This window comes from Oncorhynchus gorbuscha, linkage group LG14 (genome assembly GCF_021184085.1).
Source record: "Oncorhynchus gorbuscha isolate QuinsamMale2020 ecotype Even-year linkage group LG14, OgorEven_v1.0, whole genome shotgun sequence".
In the NCBI taxonomy this organism is placed as follows: domain Eukaryota; kingdom Metazoa; phylum Chordata; class Actinopteri; order Salmoniformes; family Salmonidae; genus Oncorhynchus; species Oncorhynchus gorbuscha.
The window spans coordinates 53,754,063-53,771,241 of record NC_060186.1 but is presented as its reverse complement, the minus strand read 5'-3'; the positions used below and the strand labels follow the sequence as shown (position 1 = coordinate 53,771,241).

At 45.1% G+C, this 17,179-nt stretch overlaps 1 protein-coding gene across 1 annotated transcript in view; it reads right to left on the bottom strand.

Moving 5' to 3' along the window:
* Nucleotides 1–14,934: 14,934 nt before the first annotated feature.
* The window catches only part of LOC123995111 (tubulinyl-Tyr carboxypeptidase 2-like), a 39,925-nt gene continuing 37,680 nt past the window's right edge, over nt 14,935–17,179 (bottom strand). The window contains exon 7 of the mRNA XM_046298450.1: nt 14,935–17,179. This exon is cut by the window's right edge and continues 1,206 nt beyond it. The gene's annotated coding sequence lies outside the window, so the exon portion shown is untranslated.

Genomic DNA, 17,179 nt, shown 5'->3' with positions numbered 1-17,179 from the left:
TGAAGTCCACAATCATCTCCTTTGTCTTGATCATGTCGAGGGAGAGGTTGTAACAGTCTGATGTTTAGGAAAAGGACAACATTTCACCTGACCCTAGACTTCATCCGAACATTACACTGTTGATTTTATGTGCATTTTACATTTACTGTTCTTTTCACAGCATTTTGTTGCTAACGAAATCTGAAAATACTCTGGATACATTCAGTCAAATGTGGAGTAGGTGCAAAATAAGACAAAAAAATGACAAGGGTTTGAGTGAAAAGACTAGGTGTCTCCAAGTGGCCACACACCTCTCCAAACTGTGCACAGTTCCTAAGTAATTTCAATGCACTTGTATGACTCAAAGAAGAGTCTTCAGCTATAAGGTGCTTCTTTGAGCTCCCTTAGCTGTGCCGTTGAGGAACTAGAGCAAGTATTTTTGGTTTGGAACACAACCCTGCATCCCTGTGGTCACACAATTACAGTTGTTGTTTACGTACCTTTCGGTCACTGGCCCAACTCTTAACCTGTAAGCCACCTGCCACCCCATGAGTTTTATGATATGGAAATGATAAGTGCAAATTTGGACTCAAGGTATTTGACTTGCTTGTATGACTTCAAATCAGTATTTATTATCGTTTTAAAGGTCTCATCTTTCAAAATACATTGAGTCATCTTAATTTACAGGATTTACAACACATTTGCTAAAGTTGCCCAAGTAGCGGGAGGTATGGGGGCAACTACTTGTCGTGTGTGGTGCTCAAATTCAGAACGGCTGTCAGTCAAAACCAATATAGCACTGTGATGCGCGTAGCCTGAGCTCTGACGTCAATTATAGTGTCTACAGGTATGCGTGTAACGGGTTAAGACTTAGTCCCTCCTCCTCGAACTGTGTGGGCAAACGTGTGAAGCAGTGTGAAGCAGTTAAAGCACTGGTTTAGCCCGATCCTGATGCATCCAAATAACAAGTGACGAAAACCTCTGATGACCTTTGATGTTGTGGTGTGTCTCCCCCCCATTCCCTCCCCAGGTTACCAGTGGGAGTACAAGTAGAGAACAGGCATGAAGCCTGACGGCTGTGCGGGCGTCTATAAGAAGGACTGCCTCTCCCTGCTGTCCAGTCACCCAGTGGAGTACTTCCGCCGGGGCATCCCCCTGCTAGACCGGGGCAACCTGGGCTTGGTGCTGTTACTGCGTCCCACGGGACCCTTCAGCCCAGAGGCCTGTGTGTGGCCAACACACACCTCCTTTACAACCCCGGGCATGGGGACATTAAGATGGCCCAGCTGGCTATGCTGCTGGCAGAAATCACAACAGTGTCCCGCCTCTCTGACGGCAGCTCTTATCCCACCGTCCTCTATGGGGACTTTAACTCTGTGCCCTGGTCCCCTCTGTACAACTTTGTTAGGGAAAGCAGCCTGGAGTGCGACAGCATTCCCATATGCAAGGTGAGGGCTTCATCATCGACATGCCCAGGCTTAATCTGCAGTGGGATCATAAGCTCTGTGGCTGAAGCTGATTACTACAGAGGGAACATAATATTTCGGGAGTCCTGATATAAAATGTGGGCTGTTATAGAATGTTCGTTGAGCTCCTCTCTGTGAAGCGTCCTCTTTCTGCAGTATTTGTAGTTCATTTTCAATCTGGGTTGAATGCCCTGTCTTTGCCATCAAATCAACTTTTATTGGTCACATACACATGGTTAGCAGATGTTATTGCGAGCGTAGCGAAATACGTGTGCTTCTAGATCCGACAGGGCAGCAGTATCTAACAGGTCATATCTAGCAATTCCACAACAAAACCTAATACACACAATCTAGTGAAGTAATGGTATGAGAATATATAAGTATCAAATATATGGATGAGCAGTGACAGAGCGGCTAAGCTGCAGTAGGTAGTAAATAATAGATCGTGAAATTAACAGTGTACAGCAAGTTGCTTTACTATGCTAGACAAAACTGTGTGAAGCAACAGAATGTTTCCCGTGTGTGTGTGTGTGTGTGTGTGTGTGTGTGTGTGTGTGTGTGTGTGTGTGTGTGTGTGTGTGTGACCGTGCCCATTTGGCCCCATAGCCTGGGCGTCACCCAGCAGTTCCAGTATGAGACTCTGCCTACAGGGAACCCATCATTTTACCCCACACTCTCTCAGTGAACAGCTTTAGGCCATTACCAACACTGAGGGAATACCCTTCTTTCCTCTGATCTGTATGTGACGTTAATACTCTTCTCTCCTCCCAGATGGGGGTATCTCCAACCTGTCTGTACAGGCCTTTGAAGCACAAGCTATGGCAACTGTGAACAGGTCAGTTAGCCCCGGTTGCATTTCAGGGTTAAATAATCATTTAGTTGAGACAGACAGTGCCCGTGATCCCTACAGTCAGTTATTTCTGTCAGGTAACTGTGGGAGATCTGATCCTGTCAGATACTGCACCAGCTGTAGCTCCTCTGACTCACAGAAGACCTTCAATATTAATGCTTTTCGAATCAAATTGTAGTAGTCACATGCGCCGAATACAACAGACCTTACAGTGAAATGCTTACTTACGAGCCCCTAACCAACAATGCAGTTTTAAAAAATAAGATAAGAATAAGAGATAAAAGTAACGGGTAATTAAAGAGCAGCAGTAAAATAACAATAGCGAGACTGTATACAGAGGGGTACTGATACAGAGTCACTGTGCGGGGGCACCGGTTAGTTGAGGTAGTATGTACACGTAGGTAGAGTTATTTAAGTGACTATGCATACATGACAACAGAGAGTAGCAGTGGAGTAAAGAGGCGTGGGTGGGGGGGACAATGCAAATCGTCTGCGTAGCCATTCGACTAGATGTTCAGGAGTCTTATGACTTGTGGGTAGAAGCTGTAAAGAAGCCTCTTGGACCTAGACTTGGAGCTCCGGTACTGCTTGCCGTGCGGTAGCAGAGAGAACAGTCTATGACTTGGGTGGCTGGAGTCTTTGATAATGTTTAGGGCCTTCCTCTGACACCGCCTGGTATAGAGGTCCTGGATGGCAGGAAGCTTGGCCCCAGTGATGTACAGGACCGTTCACACTACCCTCTGTAGTGCCTTGCGGTCAGAGGCCGAGCAGTTGCCATACCAGGCAGTGACGCAACCAGTAAGGAGGATACTTTCAATGGTGCAGCTGTAGAACCTTTTGAGGATCTGAGGACCCATGCCAAATCTTTTCAGTCTCCTGAGGGGTAATAGGTTTTGTCGTGGCCTCTTCACGACTGTCTTGATGTGCTTGGACAATGTTAGTTTGTTGGTGATGTGGACACCAAGGAACTTGAAGCTCTCAACCTGCTCCACTGCAGCCCTGTCGATGAGAATGTGGGCGTGCCCAGTCCTCTTTTTCCTGTAGTCCACAATCATCTCCTTCGTCTTGATCACGTTGAGGGAGAGGTTGTTTACTTGGCACCACACGGCCAGGTCTCTGACCTCCTCCTTATAGGCTGTCTCATTGTTGTCGGTGATCAGGCCTACCACCGTTGTGTCATCGGCAAATTTAATGATGGTGTTGGAGTCGTTCCTGGCCGTGCAGTCATGAGTGAACGGGGAGTATAGGAGGGGACTGAGCACACACCCCTGAGGGGCCCCTGTGTTGAGGATCGGCATTGCGGATGTGTTGTTACCTACCCTTACCACCTGGGGGAGGCCCGTCAGGAAGTCCAGGATCCAGTTGCAAATGGAGTTATTTAGTCCCAGGGTCCTTAGCTTATTGATGAGCTTTGAGGGCACTATGGTGTTGAACGCTGAGTTGTAGTCAATGAATAGCATTCTCACATAGGTGTAACTTTTGTCCAGGTGTGAAATGGCAGTGTGGAGTGCAATAGAGATTGGATCATCTGTGGATCTGTTGGGGCGGTATGCAAATTGGAGTGGGTTTAGGGTTTCTGGGTTGATGGTGTTGATGTGAGCCATGACCAGCCTTTCAAAGCACTTCATGGCTACCGACTTGAGTGCTACGGGTCAGTAGTCATTTAGGCAGGTTACCTTAGTGTTCTTGGACACAGGCACTATGGTGGTCTGCTTGAAACATGTTGGTATTACAGACTTGAACAGGGACAGGTTGAAAATGTCAGTGAAGACACTTGCCAGTTGGTCAGCGCATGCTCACAGTACACGTCCTGGTAATCCGTCTGGCCCTGCAGCCTTGTGAATGTTGACCTGTTTAACGGTCTTACTCACATCTTCTGCGGAGAGCGTGATAACACAGTTTTCCAGAACAGCTAGTGCTCTCATGCATGTTTCAGTGTTATTTTCCTCGAAGTGAGCATAGAAGTAGTTTAGCTTGTCTGGTAGGGCTCGTGTCACTGGGCAGTTCTCGGCTGTGCATCCCTTTGTAGTCTGTAATGGTTTGTAAGCCCCGCCACATCCGACGAGTGCCAGAGCCGGTGTTGTATGATTCGATCTTAGTCCTATGTTGACGCTTTGCCTGTTTGATGGTTCGTCGGAAGGTATAGCTGGATTTCTTATAAGCTTCCAGGTTAGAGTCCAGCTCCTTGAAAGCGGATGCTCTAGCCTTTAGTCCAGTGTGGATGCTGCCTGTAATCCATGGCTTCTGGTTGGGGTATGTACGTACAGTCACTGTGGGGACGATGTCATCGATGCACTTATTGATGAAGCCAGTGACTGATGTGGTGTACTCCTCAATGCCATAGAAGGAATCCCGGAACGTATTCCAGTCTGTGCTAGCAAAACAGTCCTGTAGCTTAGCATCTGCTTCATCTGACTTTTTTTCTATTGATCTAGTCACTGGTGCTTCCTGCTTGAATTTTTGCTTGTGGGCAGGAGTCAGGAGGATATAATTATTGCACATTTAACATGCTGATAGAAATTTGTTCAAACTGATTTAAGTTTTCCTGCATTAAAGTCCCCGGCTACTAGGAGCGCCGCCTCTGGGTGAGCGTTTCCTTGTTTGCTTATGGTGGAATACAGCTCATTCAATGCTGTCAGCTACAAAGAATACAGATGAAAACTCTCTCGGTAGGTAGTGTGGTCTACAGCTTATCATGAGATATTCTACCTCTGGCGAGCAATAGCTCAAGACTTCCTTAGATATCGGGCACCAACTGTTATTTACAAAAATACATAGTCCGCCGCTCGTTGTCTTACCAAACACAGCTGATCTATCCTGCCGGTACATCGTATAACCAGCCAGCTGAATGTTGATATTCTAGTCGTTCAGCCACGACTCTGTGAAGCCTAAGATGTTACAGTTTTTAAAATGTCCCATTAGTAGTTTAATCTTCCACGTAACTCGTCAATTGTATTCTCCAAGGATTGCACGTTTGCTTGCAGAATGAAGGGAAGTGTTTTTTTTTCGATCGTCTACGAATTCTCAGTTGAGTGTCTGTGCCGCTCGACGCAGCTCTAATTTGTTTTGAACAGCGTCTGCACATCTGATGCATCCACTCATCCTTCTCTCTCCGTCTCGCTCACTCTGTTTGTATGCATTGGAGAGAAGAGGAGACAAGAGTTGACAAATCCTTCCCGTAAAATATTAACGTGAAGCGAGTGGAACTGCTCATAGGGAGAAGTGACAAGTCTATCCCTGGATGATTTGTTGTTTGTCCAATGCAGTCATTGCAGTGCTCCAACTTCAAGGAGCATCTGTCTGTGTTAATTAACAGTTGTTAAGCCTGTGCCCTGTGTGACAGTGGGTCTCTCCTCCTCCCCATGTCCCACCAGTGAGTCCAGACCCAGTATAGAGCACAGTCTGAGGCTGACGCCAGCCTACTCCCACTACCTGACAGAGGACGGCAGGCCTGAGATTACCACCTGGAGATTGCATGAATCAGGCCTCCATTGTCGAATTGCTGCAGAGAAACCACTACTAAAGGAAACCAATAAGAAGAAGAGACTTGCTTGGGCCAAGAAACATGAGCAATGGACATTAGACCGGTGGAAATCTGTCCTTTGGTCTGATGAGTCCAAATTTGAGATTTTTGGTTCCAACTGCCGTGTCTTTGCGAGACACAAAAATTGGATGTAATAAATGTATCACTAGTCACTTTAACCTTTCTAACGCAGCGGTACCCATCGACAACATTCCGCTGAAAAGGCTGTGCGCGAAATTCCAAAATATTTTTTAGAAATATGTTACTTTCACACATTAACAAGTCCAATACAGCAAATGAAAGACACACATCTTGTTAATCTACCCATTGTGTCCAAAAAAAATGTTTTACAGCTAAAGCACAACATATGCTTATGTTAGGTCATAGCCAAATCAAAAAAACACACAGCCATTTTTCCAGCCAAAGATAGGAGTCACAAAAATCAGAAATATATATAAAATGAATCACTAACCTTTGATCTTCATCAGATAACACTCATAGGACATCATGTTACACAATACATGTATGTTTTGTTCGATAATGTGCATATTTATATCCAACAATCTCAGTTTCCATTGGCGCCTTACGTGCAGTAATGTTTTGATTCCAAAACATCAGATGATTTTGTAGAAATACTCATAATAAACATTGATAAAAGATACAAGTGTTATTCACAGAATTAAAGATAGACTCCTCCTTAATGCAACCGCTGTGTCAGATTTCAAAAAGTGCTGCATCAGATTACCTGGCCTTCACAATCACCCGACCTCAACCCAATTGAGATGGTTAGGGATGAGTTGGACAACAGAATGAAGGAAAAGCAGCCTACAAGTGCTCAGCATATGTGGGAACTCCTTCAAGACTGTTGGAAAAGCTTTCCAGGTGAAACTGGTTGAGAGAACGCCAAGAGTGTGCAAAGCTGTCATCAAGGCAAAGGGTGGCTACTTTGAAGAATCTCAAACACTTTTTACTACATGATTCCATATGTGTTATTTCATTGTGTTGATGTCTTCACTACTATTCTACAATGTAGAAAATAGTGAAAATAAAGAAAAGCCATTGAATGAGTAGGTGTGTCCAAACTTGACTGGTACTGTACACTACATACAACACAGGATTTGTTGATTGATTTTTATACTTTAAAGCAGAGTGGGAACTGACAATCAACATATTATTTATGGTGAGGTGGTTCTTGTAATGTGAACTCTACAGATGCTGCAGTCTGCTTTGCTGCAGTGCAGTGAGCTGTGGAGGTGATTAGTCTCCCAGGCTGCAATTATGTAACCATGACTAGGGCCCTGAGTTTTTCTTCACTAAGATCACATCATTAGGGAAACATCAGGGCTTTAACCATGCCTGTTGTATGTTACTTCCAGAGGGTCCATTGCCCAGGTGAAGGCTGCAGCTGCTGGCTAGACTGGCCCTGGTGGGACTGACAGACCTCGAGCACAACTCCTCTGACCATCTGCTCATACTGGCCCGCTTCCGCCTCTGCCCCTGAGACTGGATGTCAAGGGTTAAGGGTCAGAGTGTCATGTTTGTCATTTATTATCATGTCTTGTCCCTGTGCTCCCCATGCTATTCGTTTCCCTCTGCTGGTCTTATTTGGTTCTTTCCCTCCTTCTATCCCTCTCTCTCCCCCTCCCTCTCTCACTCTCTCGCTCTCTCTTCTCTCTATCGTTCCGTTCCTGCTCCCAGCTGTTCCTATTCCCCTAATCATCATTTAGTCTTCCCACACCTGTTCCCGATCCTTTCCCCTGATTAGAGTCCCTATTTATTCCTTTGTGATCCGTTCCTGTCCCGTCGGTTCCTTGTATTGTATTCACCATGCTGTGATTGCGTTTCGCCCTGTCCTGTCGTGTTTTTGCTGTGATTGTGTATCGCCCTGTCCTGTCGTGTTTTTTTGCCTTCATCAGATGCTGCGTGTGAGCAGGTGTCTCTGTCGACTACGGCCTGCGCCTACCCGGGCGACCTGCAGTCTGTGGCCGCTTCTCCAGTTATTTCCCCTCTACAAGTCTAGAGGATTTCTGTTATTCCTGTTTGGACTTAAATAAACTCTGTTTCTGTTAAGTCGCTTTTGGGTCCTCTTTCACCTGCATGACAGAAGGAACCGACCAAGGAATGGACCCAGCGACTTCAGACGCTCGTTACACTGCCGTCAAGATCCAAGGAGCCATGCTCGGCAGACACGAGCAGGAATTGTCTGCTGCTCGCCATGCCGTGGAGAACCTGGCCGCTCAGGTTTCCGACCTCTCTGGACAGTTCCAGAGTCTACGTCTCGTGCCACCTGTTACTTCCTGGCCTGCCGAGCCTCCAGAACCTAGGGTTAATAACCCACCTTGCTACTCCGGGCAGCCCACTGAGTGCCGCTCCTTTCTCACGCAGTGTGAGATTGTGTTCTCTCTCCAACCCAACACATACTCTAGAGAGAGAGCTCGGGTTGCTTACGTCATTTCACTCCTTACTGGCCGGGCTCGAGAATGGGGCACAGCTATCTGGGAGGCAAGGGCTGATTGCTCTAACAAGTTCCAGAACTTTAAAGAGGAGATGATTCGGGTTTTTGACCGTTCAGTTTTTGGTAGGGAGGCTTCTAGGGCCCTGGCTTCCTTATGCCAAGGTGAACGGTCCATAACGGATTATTCTATTGAGTTTCGCACTCTTGCTGCCTCTAGTGAGTGGAACGAGCCGGCGCTGCTCGCTCGTTTTCTGGAGGGACTCCACGCAGTGGTTAAGGATGAGATTCTCTCCCGGGAGGTTCCTTCAGATGTGGACTCTTTGATTGCTCTCGCCATCCGCATAGAACGACGGGTAGATCTTCGTCACCGGGCTCGTGGAAGAGAGCTCGCATCAACGGTGTTTCCCTGCTCCGCATCGCAACCATCTCCCTCCTCTGGCTTTGAGACTGAGCCCATGCAGCTGGGAGGGATTCGCATCTCGACTAAGGAGAGGGAACGGAGGATCACCAACCGCCTGTGCCTCTATTGCGGAGTTGCTGGACATTTTGTTAATTCATGTCCAGTAAGAGGCCAGAGCCCATCAGTAAGCGGAGGGCTACTGGTGAGCGCTACTACTCAGGTCTCTTCATCTAGATCTTGTACTACTATGTCGGTCCATCTACGCTGGACCGGTTCGGGTGCTACATGCAGTGCCTTGATTGACTCTGGGGCTGAGGGTTGTTTCATGGACGAAGCATGGGTTCGGAAACATAACATTCCTTTCAGACCGTTAGACAAGCCTACGCCCATGTTTGCCTTAGATGGTAGTCATCTTCCCAGTATCAAATTTGAGACACTACCTTTAACTCTCACAGTATCTGGTAACCACAGTGAGACTATTTCTTTTTGATTTTCCGTTCACCGTTTACACCTGTTGTTTTGGGTCATCCCTGGCTAGTATGTCATAATCCTTCTATTAATTGGTCTAGTAATTCTATCCTATCCTGGAACGTTTCTTGTCATGTGAAGTGTTTAATGTCTGCCATCCCTCCCGTTTCTTCTGTCCCTACTTCTCAGGAGGAACCTGGCGATTTGACAGGAGTGCCGGAGGAATATCATGATCTGCGCACGGTCTTCAGTCGGTCCCGAGCCAACTCCCTTCCTTCTCACCGGTCGTATGATTGTAGTATTGATCTCCTTCCGGGGACCACTCCTCCTCGAGGTAGACTATACTCTCTGTCGGCTCCCGAACGTAAGGCTCTCGAGGATTATTTGTCTGTGTCTCTTGACGCCGGTACCATAGTGCCTTCTTCTTCTCCGGCCGGGGCGGGGTTCTTTTTGTTAAGAAGAAGGACGGTACTCTGCGCCCCTGCGTGGATTATCGAGGGCTGAATGACATAACGGTTAAGAATCGTTATCCGCTTCCCCTTATGTCATCAGCCTTCGAGATTCTGCAGGGAGCCAGGTGCTTTACTAAGTTGGACCTTCGTAACGCTTACCATCTCGTGCGCATCAGAGAGGGGGACGAGTGGAAAACGGCGTTTAACACTCCGTTAGGGCATTTTGAGTACCGGGTTCTGCCGTTCGGTCTCGCCAATGCGCCAGCCGTTTTTCAGGCATTAGTTAATGATGTTCTGAGAGACATGCTGAACATCTTTGTTTTTGTCTATCTTGACGATATCCTGATTTTTTCTCCGTCACTCGAGATTCATGTTCAGCACGTTCGACGTGTTCTACAGCGCCTTTTAGAGAATTGTCTCTACGTAAAGGCTGAGAAGTGCTCTTTCATGTCTCCTCCGTTACTTTTCTCGGTTCCGTTATTTCCGCTGAAGGCATTCAGATGGATTCCGCTAAGGTCCAAGCTGTCAGTGATTGGCCCGTTCCAAGGTCACGTGTCGAGTTGCAGCGCTTTTTAGGTTTCGCTAATTTCTATCGGCGTTTCATTCGTAATTTCGGTCAAGTTGCTGCTCCTCTCACAGCTCTTACTTCTGTCAAGACGTGTTTTAAGTGGTCCGGTTCCGCCCAGGAGCTTTTGATCTTCTAAAAGAACGTTTTACGTCCGCTCCTATCCTCGTTACTCCTGACGTCACTAGACAATTCATTGTCGAGGTTGACGCTTCAGAGGTAGGCGTGGGAGCCATTCTATCCCAGCGCTTCCAGTCTGACGATAAGGTTCATCCTTGCGCTTATTTTTCTCATCGCCTGTCGCCATCTGAGCGCAACTATGATGTGGGTAACCGTGAACTGCTCGCCATCCGCTTAGCCCTAGGCGAATGGCGACAGTGGTTGGAGGGGGCGAAATTTCCTTTTGTCGTTTGGACAGACCATAAGAACCTTGAGTACATCCGTTCTGCCAAACGACTTAATGCCCGTCAAGCTCGTTGGGCGTTGTTTTTCGCTCGTTTCGAGTTTGTGATTTCTTACCGTCCGGGTAGCAAGAACACCAAGCCTGATGCCTTATCCCGTCTGTTTAGTTCTTCTGTGGCTTCTACTGATCCCGAGGGGATTCTTCCTTATGGGCGTGTTGTCGGGTTAACAGTCTGGGGAATTGAAAGACAGGTTAAGCAAGCACTCACGCACACTGCGTCGCCGCGCGCTTGTCCTAGTAACCTCCTTTTCGTTCCTGTTTCCACTGTCTGGCTGTTCTTCAGTGGGCTCACTCTGCCAAGTTAGCTGGTCATCCCGGTGTTCGAGGCACTCTTGCGTCTATTCGCCAGCGCTTTTGGTGGCCGACTCAGGAGCGTGACACGCGCCGTTTCGTGGCTGCTTGTTCGGACTGCGCGCAGACTAAGTCGGGTAACTCTCCTCCTGCCGGTCGTCTCAGACCGCTCCCCATTCCTTCTCGACCATGGTCTCACATCGCCTTAGGCTTCACTACCGGTCTGCCTTTGTCTGCGGGGAAGACTGTGAGAGCCGCCAATAAACGCAGGATTAAGAGTCCAAGGTATTGTTGCGGCCAGAGAGTGTGGCTTTCCACTCGCAACCTTCCTCTTACGACAGCTTCTCGTAAGTTGACTCCGCGGTTCATTGGTCCGTTCCGTGTCTCCCAGGTCGTCAATCCTGTCGCTGTGCGACTGCTTCTTCCGCGACATCTTCGTCGCGTCCATCCTGTCTTCCATGTCTCCTGTGTTAAGCCCTTTCTTCGCACCCCCGTTCGTCTTCCCTCCCCCTCCCCGTCCTTGTCGAGAGCGCACCTATTTACAAGGTACATAAGATCATGGACATGCGTTCTCGGGGACGGGGTCACCAATACCTAGTGGATTGGGAGGGTTACGGTCCTGAGGAGAGGAGTTGGGTTCCGTCTCGGGACGTGCTGGACCGTTCACTCATCGATGATTTCCTCCGTTGCCGCCAGGATTCCTCCTCGAGTGCGCCAGGAGGCGCTCGGTGAGTGGGGGTACTGTCATGTTTGTCATTTATTATCATGTCTTGTCCCTGTGCTCCCCATGCTATTCGTTTCCCTCTGCTGGTCTTATTTGGTTCTTTCCCTCCTTCTATCCCTCTCTCTCCCCCTCCCTCTCTCACTCTCTCGCTCTCTCTTCTCTCTATCGTTCCGTTCCTGCTCCCAGCTGTTCCTATTCCCCTAATCATCATTTAGTCTTCCCACACCTGTTCCCGATCCTTTCCCCTGATTAGAGTCCCTATTTATTCCTTTGTGATCCGTTCCTGTCCCGTCGGTTCCTTGTATTGTATTCACCATGCTGTGATTGCGTTTCGCCCTGTCCTGTCGTGTTTTTGCTGTGATTGTGTATCGCCCTGTCCTGTCGTGTTTTTTTGCCTTCATCAGATGCTGCGTGTGAGCAGGTGTCTCTGTCGACTACGGCCTGCGCCTACCCGAAGCGACCTGCAGTCTGTGGCCGCTTCTCCAGTTATTTCCCCTCTACAAGTCTAGAGGATTTCTGTTATTCCCTGTTTGGACTTAAATAAACTCTGTTTCTGTTAAGTCGCTTTTGGGTCCTCTTTCACCTGCATGACACAGAGCCCCTCCAGGGTCAGAGCCTGGAGGTTGAAGAACTGGATAGACCAGGGAATTCACCCATACCTCTCACCAGCAACCAATAGCTTCTGTCTCTGTCTCTTTTATGTTCATATCACTACAGAGAAAGACTTTAATTTGAATGAAATTTATTGATGATCTTGCAACTTGGCAGTGGCCTATCTCTCTTGTGGATAGATATAGGCTACTGCGTTGAGATGTTTACACTTTTTTTGGTACTTTTTATGTTATTTTACATTGGTTGAAGATATTATGAAAAGAGACATTTTTATATTTGAATGGTTTTAATAAATGTTGACATGAATTCATTTGAGAATGTGCTGCTGATAAGGAATAGCACTGAGAAATCTACATGTTTTATTCATTATGTCATTATACACATTATGCACTTGAGCACATACTATTTGGTTTGATAATATTGGTATTGAAAATGAAGGCTATTATGTTACAGCTATTGTACATGATTTAACACAATGAAAGACCTGCAATTAAAGACACCCTGTACATGCATATAGTTCTGTTCTGTAATTCTGTCACATTACATCAAATGAGTTCCAGGGATTGTTTGAACGGTACCTCTCAGAGATAACCAAAAGCACACAGGTGGACAGAGAAGCGTCCACGTGCTGATCAGAGAAAAGTAAGCGTTTTCTCACCTGGAGAGGAATGAAAATGAACCCAGGGTACATAACCTTGAGAGATGAATCTGCTTGTGCGTTAGGGGAAAAGCTCATTTATTGTAACAGAACAGTCATCGCTGCCTTTAGATGAAGAATCACTGGAGTCAGCCTCCTGACAGGCAATTTCTCTCAACACGTTGGGAGTGTTTTCAATATTTTACACGCTGCAGAATCCTTAAGTTTGTTCCTAATATTGCACATCACTCTTTTTCTTTAGACCGAAACTAAGTCAGAGTTTGAGGACATTGAATTTGGAATTTCTTATAATTTGTAAGTCGCTCTGGATAAGAGCGTCTGCTAAATGACTTAAATGTAAATGTATTGAAAGAAGCAACTCCAAAATCTATTGCATTTGGTTGCCTTATATAATGGCCACATTAGTGCTATCAACCGCCCTGCTCTAGCACACAAACCGCTGCTTGTAAACTTGTATCACTATGTGGCCTTAATTCTGTTTTGACATTGCTCACATTCTAGTAAAAATATGATCAAGTCTGTGGACAAATTGAATTAGTGTGTGTTTCCTTGCCAGTGACATGCAAAAGTAGGCACTTCACACCCATGTCCCATTCAAATAAACTCGACTTGCTTTGGTTGGTCATCTTTGACTTGTTTCATCTCAGGATCACATCACTCAAATGTTCTTGTAAATGTGCTGTTCTTTGTCTTTCTGTATTTCTCTCCATCTGAGTTCCTGACCACCTAACCCATACATGGCTGGTGGTGTGAACTGTGAATTAAGGCCATTAGGACTCACGTCTCTGGTCTTAGAGTTCAGTGATGTTCTGCTGATATTGCAAAGCTGCTGCTGCTGCTTTGTGGGATTTCTTGGATGAAAGCATTCACAGGCTGATCGTTTGACAGTTGGTGAGATCCAGCCTCATTGATGATGACTCATCTTCTTGCTTAGACATGGGATGAATCCTAATACTTTGAAGATGATTCCTTTCCTTAGCTCTTGTCCTTTACGCTAATTGACGATTTCCAGTTTACGCTCATCAGTTATTTTCTGTTGTGTAATTTAGATAAGTGGGAATGAGGGATAGAAAACAAGGTCAGAAAGTATTGGGATTTATCACATTTAATTTCCAACTATACACAATGGTGGGAAATGTACCCAGCTGTCATAATTGATTAAGAGTAAAGATACCTTCATAGAAAATGTCTCAAGTAAATGTAAAAGTCACCTAGTAAAATACTACTTGAGTAAAAGTGTATGGTTTCAAATATACTTAAGTATCAAAGTCAATGTTATTGCTAAAATATACTTAAGTATCAAAAGTAAAAGTATAAATCATTCCAAAATCCTTAAGCAAACCAGATGGCACCAATTGCATATATATATTTTTTTTTTACAGATAGCCAGGGGCACACTCCAACACATAATTTACAAACGAAGCATGTGTTTAGTGAGTCTGCCAGATCAGAGGCAGTAGGGATGACCAGAGATGTTCTCTTGACAAGTGTGTGAATTGGACAATTTCCCTGTCCTGCTAAGCATTCAGAATGTAAGGAGTACATTTGGGTGTCAGGGAAAATGTATGGAGTAGAAAGTACATTATTCTCTTTAGGAATGTAGTGAAGTAAAAGTAAAAGTTGTCCAAAATATAAATAGTAAAGTACAGATAACCCAAAAAACGAAAGTAGTACGTTAAAGTATTTTTACTTAAGTACTTTACACCACTGAGAATACATTACAGAGAAAGGGAGCGAGAGAGAGGTATAACGTTCCCCGGCATTCCATGAGCTGCTTCAGAGAAATTAGGGATTCATTTTATAAATCGTCTCTCTGTGTCGTTGCATGTCACACACAGCTGGTGTAAACATATTCATAGAGACCTGGCATCCTGTGCCTGACTATATACAGAGAGATATCAGTGCAGTATGAAACCATAGCCTACTAGGGAATATTCTGGAATTTCAGCATTTATATTTACTCCGATGCGGTCAAATCGGCCGGTCTAGTCCTTCCTGTTGTGTAAAGTAATAACAACAAAGACAGAATTAAAAAGATAAATCATTTTTTATTATAACATGCTACAGTTGATAAAAAAACATTGTCAACTGATCATTGTGACAGTAGGAGTTGGGAGGACATCATCTTCCACCAGTGGTAATGCAAAAATAACACTTTGTCATCATCATACATGTAAAAACAACAGGGACAGATTCTGAAGGCTCATTTCAAGAGAATAGTGAGATCTGTTAGCCACATCAGGGCTTTTGAAGCCTCGTTCATACCTGGCGCTAAACATGCATCCTTGGTCCTGATCTTGCCCACATTCTAATTGTGCCCACACAATCCGATCATAATGTGTCTTTTGATTGTACACACCGGTCTACAAATGTGGGCACAATCAGGATGTGGACACAATCAGGACAAAGGACGCATGTTAGAACCAGGTATGAACGGCGCTTAAGAAATGCTTCCATTAGTTCTGCTGTTGATCTACCATCAATACTCATCTTCTTCCACTTCAGCCAATGGGACAAAAATCAGCCCTTTCCAGAAAGGTATGACAACATTACCAGCCAACTGGTAGCTCTAGCAGCATTAGTATAGAGAGAACACTAACACCCAGAGTTCTAGTCACTTACATTCCCATTTATGAGAAGAGGCCAAGAGAACACTTGCACTTGAATACAGGTAAAGCAGTCTCATCTAAAAGCTTAGTTACAGCTGTAAACACAAAGGTTAAGTAGAGTTCCACGTCATGCTTAGAAAACAGCTAAATATTCAGTAGCGCTTAGCCCCAACAACATTGCCTTTCAAGTTATCATCCACTGAATGCAGTAGGTGGTGGTACATTATAGTGGTGGCAGCTGTTTTCAGGTTACTCATATTAGGCAGTTATTCAGATAACTTGATTCTTATATATATTTTTTTTAAACCACCATTTGGAAAATGCAACATTGCTAAAAAACCCATCTACAGTCATCATGAGGAGTGGTACCGTTTCTCCTCAACCGTATCCCGTTGGATGGTATGTAATGTTTCAAACCTCTTTAGTGTTCAACCTGTTAACAAAGCAAGGCCTTTGAAAATGGATACTGCTACAATGTGGAGTGTCCTTCTTTAAAATCGCACATTGTCCAAAGAATGCTACATCATCATCATCTTCATCATCAAAACAATGTGTTTTATGTGTTTCCACCACATCAAAACAACAATAAACTGCATGATTAAACACTGTACTGAGTAATATATTTGTTCAAGAAACAGCAAAGAGTCACCAATGGAACTCATCCATAACATGATTTAGCTCAAAACTAAACGGCTAAGAGTCAAAAATATCAATTTAAGCTACATCACTTTCAAGTACTACCTTTCAGTTCTCAGATTTGCAGCAGTGAAAGCAGTCTTTTTCTCCCGGTAAGTCTTTATTACGGCAGTTTTTAACAATAAGAGTGTTAAACCTAGCCTACATAGATTAGACAAAGGATTGTATTGTGTAAAGAAGAAGCGCATTGTGCTTCTGCATGATTGTGACTAGGTTTATATTAAGTATTAAGCTGGCTGTTTTGTGCTTAGAGTAGTCTTTCAGACGGCTGGTACCAATGATGTTGGCCTTAATGGTATACTGTCAGACTAGCAGCACCAATCTACACGAATCAAAAAGGATCATATGAAACATCACTGCACTGATATTGTTCAAAATTCAATATAACAAGACTGGATTTCAATTCTGCTGCAATCTAGAAACCATTTGGATTGAGGAAGACATACGGTTATCTATCATTATCTGTTTAATGTGCATAGCTTCTTTAACCAAATGCTACAAAATCTGATATTGTTCAGTTGGCACCCTCCTGCATATCTGATGATGATTTTTGAATACGATAAAAAACATTCCAAACAACTTTGACAATGCGTCCAGGCAGTTAAGAAGGCAAATGAGGAGCTTCGATTTGATTGATATGTCCGTCTTGTGGTGTTCAGTTCAGTGTTTGCATTCTAACTTCAAGAAAGGCCTCTAGTTAGGAACTACATGACATTATCAAACATATGTTTTTGCATACAACTGTATAGCGAGGCATAAAAGAGTTGACATTTGATTGATCCGAACTTAACGTAACGGGCGTAGAAAGACGCCTGAGCGGAGACAGAAGTGAGGTTGAAAATACTGTATCCCCGAAAACGGGATGTTAGCGTTTTAGGGCGACTCCGCATAGGCTGGATTCAAACCAACGTCACTGTCAAATTATTTTTGGAATAAAAGGTCATGTTCTGGCTAAGCTCCAAAGCATC